The sequence below is a fragment of the Urtica dioica genome, chromosome 1, assembly GCF_054948205.1.
Source record: "Urtica dioica subsp. dioica isolate 48M chromosome 1, U.dioica_male_clone48M_v1_H2, whole genome shotgun sequence".
NCBI lineage: Eukaryota > Viridiplantae > Streptophyta > Magnoliopsida > Rosales > Urticaceae > Urtica > Urtica dioica.
The window spans coordinates 17477644-17485480 of NC_142756.1; positions in this window are offsets into that span (position 1 = coordinate 17477644).

The following is a 7837-nucleotide window of genomic DNA, read 5'->3' on the forward strand; positions in this document are numbered from 1 at the left end:
GACTTGGAGTTCTCCTGCACCGGCCCATTGTGCTATATTTTGTGCGCTTAACTCCTTGTACTTTTCAAATATCTTAAATATTCTTGATTCCAATTCGCCATGCCACTTTTCTCTTATTAGACGTTTCTTACTAAATCTCTGTAGCAGGTACATTTGAAGCCGTTCTAGAAGAGATAGAATCGGTTTCTGTCTAGCCATGACTCTCATAGAGGTTGTTGAGTAGTATCTCACATTTTGGTTATGTCCTGAAATGGCTCATCGCCCAGTGTTGAGGCCCAGTGTCACGCAGCCAATCTTATGCATCCTAACTTCAGTTTTGATAAGCTCAATTTCTGCTTAAAATCGGGGTTTTGAATATGCCATATCGGAAGTCATCATTATCTCTTTCAAGTATTGTCCTTTAAATACCTATCACACAATGACAACATCAATTCATGAAATCACACAATGACAACATGAATTCATGAAATCACACAATGACAATAAAAATACAATTAAATCAGTACCTTGGTAAAGTTACTTTGAAGATGACGTGCACAATATCTATATTGTTGGGCTTGCATAGACCTTACTTTTCACATACCTAATAGAGCCTCTCGCAGGCCTTACTGTTTATAAGTTATGAGTGTCCACTGGTTGCCATTGAAGATATTGACATCCTCTTTAAAAAATTGAATAAACCATTCCCATGAGGCCTTGCATTCGGACTCCACTACGGCGTAAGCAATTAGAAAGATGTTATTATTTTTGTCTTAACAATTGGCCACTATGATGACCATTTATGTGACGGCCGTCGAGGCCAATCAAAGGTCTACAAAAAGCAAACCCATCTTTGCAACCTTGGAAACAAATGTATATCCTTTTTAAAAATAGGATTATCGTTTGAATAAGCATATATCAAACTCGACTGTTGAATTAGGATTTGACCGTTTCAGTTCATCGCCATAGCACCAAGAATGCTGCTTACTACTCTTTATAGGAGCCTTCTATTACTTGTGGAGCTATCTTCTTTGCTCTATATGTCTTTATTCACGAGCATTCAAGAATGAAGTCTTTCTGAACTCGGTTATGAAATTCGGTGCCGCCCAAGACTCACTATCCTTGAATTGCTGTGTGTATGTCTTCAACAACCACTTCGACGTGGCAAATCTGTTACGATTAACACTAGCACATGTATACTCGTCTTTTAATGTTTTGATAATAAACATTCATGTTTTACCCAAGAACGAAGCATATGTTAGGACTATTGCATAATAGAAGAGCATGTAATAAACATTTATTGGTTATATTTAATTAAATAAATATTCATTTTTATTACATGAATAGATGTAATATTTCTTGTATGATTTATGAACATTCATCAAATCTTTAGCTCTTTGCATTAACAATGATTGTATTTCTACATATTATATGAAAATATAAGTCTCGGGTAGAGCGCTTAAATTGGTCAGTGATCAATCTATACTTGGGTAGCTACATTTGATATCACATATGTGGCTCGCCAGTGGATAGATTTTCATGACCTCGACAGGTTGCGATTAAGTACATCGTTTAAGCGACTGCTATGATGTGACGTATCGCAATCACAACTGATGGTCACAATATAGATCGACCTAAATCCCGATGTGCTCCTGAAAGTCTGGGTTATATACTTGTCTCTTTGATTAATTCGTTCACAGCTATAGAGATGCTTATATACTTATCTTTTGGGAGATCGGGGTATAATCAATGATGAAAGGGAAACACCAAAAGTGGAATTCAGCTCTTAATCAAGAGAGTCAATGTTCGCTCATCTTATAGTCTATTCTAGAACCGTTAGATTTCGCACACCTTTGCACTATGAGTGGAAAAAGAATATTTCGCTGGGGAATCGGTGGAACTCAGGGCTCATAAGTGACTCGATGGTATATTTGACCCTTTCGAGTCACGACTCACAACTTGAACCTGAAGGGTAGACTATATGTACTGGTTATATCAATTGACACTTTATCTAAAATATTTGAGTAAATATAATTCTATTAACTTCTGGTTGTTCAGTCTTGGGATTATTGTGGAATATCACTCATATTTGATGAAACAAAAGTAAGAGAGGCAACACTATCTAAGTTCCCGGTCGTGTTCATCTAGCTTTGAGTTATTAGGTCTATCGTTTTCATATGTCGTATTTGAAATATTCTAATATCAATGAGAAATTTTGAGGAACATCATACTAAAAAATTATTTTAGACACTCTCGGAAATTGTTTCTAATTTAGGAAGGTCTCGTTTCGAGTCAAACTTTCCATTTTAAGAAAGTTGACTCAAGATAAAAAGTCAACATTTAATTTTTGATAGGATCTCATGTCATGAGATATTTAATTTCATGTTTCATGAATCAATTTCATTAAATCACTTTAGATTATTTATTATTAAATTTAATCATGAATGTGACACATTTTTATATTGTGACACATTTACAACTTCTAGCAATGGTACACTTTTCAAACAACCTTGTGGCATCAAAAGCCAAATTTTTGACTTATTCTCTTGGTTTAGCCGTAAGATGGTTCTAATAAGACAAATTGTTGTCTTGAAAGTTGCTTTAAGATGTTGTTGTGTAAGAAACATTTTTTGGTGGTGATAAGTTTGTCCTTTCCAATATCTTGATAAGAACAACATTATCACATGTATTACCATGCATAGTCCTAGAATATAACATCCTTTTAGTGTATGGATGTGTAAGGTTTTTGGTGTGTTTCAATAAGGAAATAAAATTAAAAAAATAGAAGAGCGGGAGAGGTAGACATGCAAGGTTTGTCCAAACCATCTACCACTTAATATTTTCCTATAAATAGACCCCGATGCACTCTCTCCTTTCATCACAAAATTTCCAAAGTTTAGAGAGAAAACAAAGTGAGTTAGAGTGGAGATAAACAAATCATAGAATATAGAGTCCATTAGATTTTCTTCTAGAGAGCAAAATGAAGAATATATCCTCGCATTTCCCCAAGTCCAAAAGTTTGGTATTTTTGTTTCCTATGTTAATCCTTTAGGATTATAGCTAATTAGTATGTTCTAGTCTTGTTTCCATCCAAATTAAGGAATTAGGACCTTGCAATGCATACATGAAATATTTTAGTTGTTAATTCTGCCTTTTGTTTTATGTAACTTTGGTTATTAGTTTTTATCACTTCTAAATACTCAAATTGTTAATGGAGTATACCAAAATGAAGCTACATATGTATTCTTTTATATTATATTTTTATAAATATTTTATGTGCTTCATTTTGTTCATAAAAATCCTCTAAATGCACACTGCTCGGGAGATATCCTTAGGACCCGAGAAGTGATGCCATGCTATAGAGTATATTTTTAAATAGGTTGTTGTAATAGTTTTAATTTGAAAATATTTTTGTAATACATCTATTATGTCTTTTAAATGTTCCAAAAAGAAATTTCAGAAAAGAAGTTTTAAAGAGTTCTAACGAGTACTTTCAAGTTTGTGTGCCGAAACTGTTTTCTCATCCGGACAGATTTGTTCAATGAACTTCAAATAATTCTGGAAACGTTTTATAGATTGTACAATTAAGTTTAATATGTCATTGTAAAGGTACAAATATTATTATTGTTTTAAACAAGATTCACTGAATTCGAAGTCACGGGCTATCAGTAATTAACAAAAGTGTGACTATAGGTCATTCTAAACGTAATTTTTCCAACAACGTTTTTACAAACTTTCAAAGTATATTTTCGATATGCATCATGTTTTTCCGAGCCCTAGATCCTTCTTAGAGCTTTTGAACTTTTTATAGGTCATTTATCCCTTAATATTGGAACGTAAGAATATAATTTAGAAGCTTATACGTTGAACTTCTTATAAGTGCAAAAAAGAGTTGGAATCTTATTAGCTCGAGTATTTAAGTCTCTCGAAAACGAACAAGGTGAGTTCATCTCACTACAATGCGAATTTGTTCAAAATAATATTATGTATTAATGTTATTTGTTTTATATGACTTTGTATGGTTTATGATTGTATGTATGTTATTTAAGTATGTCTATGTATTCTTAAGTTATCTTATGATATTTTTGAATTATGATTTATCATGTAGAAAAGTACATTTAATTTTTGTCACTTTTTTCTAAGAATTATCAAGCAAGTTTTAGACATATTTTTATCTATGAATTTTACCATGTAAATAATTAATAAGTATGCAAGTGAAAACTTTAAGTAGGTGACGTATCGGCATACGCTAGAGTAGGTTCTTGCGCGAGTCGTACATGTTCAGGAGGGCGGAATCAATGTTTGGCCGGATTGTTTCCATAAACCTCATTGCGCATGATACCGTACGATCACTAGGGGTCCCCAGAAATCATGAATCAAGTAATAAGATATGTGTCACGTTGATGTTAAGACTTAATAAAACTTTATAGTAATTATTTATTATTATGTAAAAAAAATGTTTTGTGAGTTTTACATGAACTTCACTGAGCTTTCGCTCACTTGTTTGTATATGTATCTCCATTCGCATTGTAGGATCTTCACAAACAAAATGACTTTGAGTTGTGATCGTAGTGGCGACAAGAGTGAAGGGTGAGAATGGATACCGCTATGCTAAAAATATTTTATGCAGCCAATTTGTTATTATAAATGTGTTAAGTATGTTTCTTTATATTTAGAACCTCTTGAAGACAAATAATTATTCTAATTATGAAGAAATGTTTTTATTTATTTATTTATATTATGATACTCTAGAGTTAAAGTATTTAGATGAGAATAAATATTTTTTTATTTCTAGTTTTTTTTTTTTTAAATGATTGACAAGTATGAAAAGAAATTTCAAGCTTTTGTTATTGAATAATGACTTTACAAAAAAATCGGGTGCTTCAATTGTCCTCTAGTCGGTTCCGACACGATGGACAAGGATACTTTTGTAGTAAATATGAGATGTTACTACAAACTCCCTACCGCAATTTAGTTGCAACATCTTTCGCATTCTTAATAAGGTACTTTACAAATAAGTTATTAATGGTTAAGTAACTTCGGAATATCACTGAGATTTAAATGGGCCTGAAAATAGCAATTTAAATCAGCCCATAAGGCCCAATGAGGCTTGTGGTAGGCGTGCCACATAGTGTGCATGGGCCTTGAATTTGTTTGATCAAAGACCAATTGGATTAGAGCTTATCTCAAATAGGAAAGAAATATTACATACTAAATATGATCTGATTTTGTGAATATTTGATCAGGTAATTGTTGTCGATCGTTTTTTGAAATATTAAATTCTCTGTGACTTGCAAAGAATTCCATGTCAAAACCTAATGTGTCGGGCGAATAAAAATCCCATAAAGGCCTAAAAAAAGCCAAGGCCCACTCAAAATGGCCCAAAGACCAAGCTTGAGCCCATAAGAGCACATGCGCGTACCGCGCAAAGGCCTTGGCGCGACGTGTCATCCCTTCAGCGCCGCGCCAAGAGCACTTAGGACTACCCCTCACGTGCTCCTCCAAAAACACACCACGCACACTTGAAAAATCAAGCACGAGTGGCGCACACTTACCTCGGTGCGTTGCGCCCATCACCTAGTGTGACGCGCCAATGCGCAGGTACGCGCGCAGCTTTCTCCACCCGCACTAGCCGATTTACTCCACGCGCTCCAAGCCAAAAGACCAAAGGCTCTCCTCTAGCCTCCCAAGCACTATAAATACTCATCCTCAGAGAGTATAAGGTACACAATTCTCTCTTAACACAATCACTCGATTCTAGAGTCGTGAAACGCTGCCTTGAACCCTCTGCACTAGATTTCACTCTGATCGAGCTCGGTTTTCTCAAATATTCTCAAAGAATAACGACGCCTCTACATCACTCATAGCAATCAGACTAATATTGAGCGTCGGAGCGCGCGCCAGAGGCACCGCCTCTACCCCCCTCTAAGCTTATTTTCTTATTCTTCTTACTCGCAAGACTCCGCAACGAACGAAGAACGTTCTTGAGCTAAAGGAGGGAACTCGTGACTTTTGAGTTTTTAAAAACCCGGCTCGGGCGCGGCCACTTGCTCTGGCCTTGAGTCGAACCGCCCGAAGTCTTCGATGTTGTCCCCATTTTCAACTACAACATTTTGGCTCTAGAAGGAGGAGATTTCCCGACCTAAACAACCCGAAATCCCTTCCAATCTTTCTCTTTTCTTCTAAAAATTCAATTTCCTCAGACTTGAGAAAAATATGAATATCAAAATCCCAACACTATTGAGGGAGCCGAACACTCCCGCGCCGAGTGTTCTCAATATAATCTGCGCCGATTGGCGCAGAGAAATCAAGACTTTCCTCTGAAAGCGAACGTAGGTCCGATCTCAGAGAAAGACCCGCGGGGTTCCTGCATCAGTGAGCTTGAGAAAAGAGTTTGTCGACTGAGGAACCACCTCATGAGATAAGAAAATGACAAAGTCACCATCGAGAACCTTCTCGACCCGATAGGGCAGGCTGGCAAATTCACTCACTCGGAGGGCTCTGATGACGTATGTGACCACGTTTATGTAAATAAGACGAGGGTGATCGCACCTGTCACACAGATGACAGTGGCGAAACTCTCAATCCCGACATATGGAGTCTCGATCATGATATCTCTCAGACTGGGGAAGGCGCCAACAGGCGCCTTGATCGGCACCAGCCCTGAACGATCCATGACTTTATCTTACACATCTCGCTCCCGCTCAGGGTCACAGATGATCTGGGCTTGAACCGCAGCCCGTGGCCACAGTGGCACCATAACTTTGCAGTAGAAAAACGGCAATCGGGAACAATCCCATTGTAGTGCAGGCGACTTGAGGTAGCACCTCAACGCCCGTCAAAGAAGCTTGGTAAACCAGCTTATGCCCAGAAATAGGGCCGCGTAGACGATGGCTGGACTCAGCCGAAACAATGTCGCTCTGCCCCGTTCAACCCCCGTTGACCAAGCTTTTAACGAAATATGGGCAAGGCAACCCATTCGTCCAGACCGGTCCTCCTGTAACACATGCAGACGTGGCCTCCATGTTCCATGACTTTAGAAACGAGGTCCGCAACCTTGTAGCCGTTCGAATCATGACCCAAGAGGTCCGATGAATGATAGACCTTTCAGCTTTCCCATTCACGACGAACATCCTCACTAAGAAATTCCCAGCCGACTTTCATATGCGGAATCTCCCGTGCTAAGAAGGAAAAATATACCCCAGCCACTACATCCAACAATATCGCATGTGGATTATCGTGAAGAGGCATTCGCCGACAATCTTGTGACAGGCATTTAGCCTCACGCTAGGCAGATCCGCTTTCAAATAGTTCAAAAACCTAAGGTCTGGGTCAATTAACTCATTCGAGGAGCCGCAACGATCCTTTCACATTCGCTTCAGCGGCTCCCGCAAAAGAATGCTAGGGAAAGCTCACTTGTGACCTCTTAAGAAAATAAAATGAGAATCCCTTAGCGAGTACTTAGTTAGATTTTACAGAATAGTCTAATAAAGTAGACCAGTTCGAGGATGGAGACGCCATCGTGGCTATCCTCGAGGGGCTTCAAATAGAGGGCTTCCTCAACTCTCTCACTACGCAAGATTCACGAACAATGGCCTAGCTCTTGACTCGCGCTAAGAAATACATGTCCCTAAAGGAATTCATTCAAATCCGAAAATTCCATGATGACCGTCACATAGAGGAGGAAGACTATGACACCCGCGACCCACAAAGAAGAAGAGAAAAGGCTGATGACATCTCTCGCGCACCTGCGGGAAAAAAAAATCTCAGCTACCAAATAAATGTCGCACCTATGCAACCTACATGATGCTAACACACAGCCAGAAAAGATCCTCGCTTTAAGACGCAAAACGTTCTG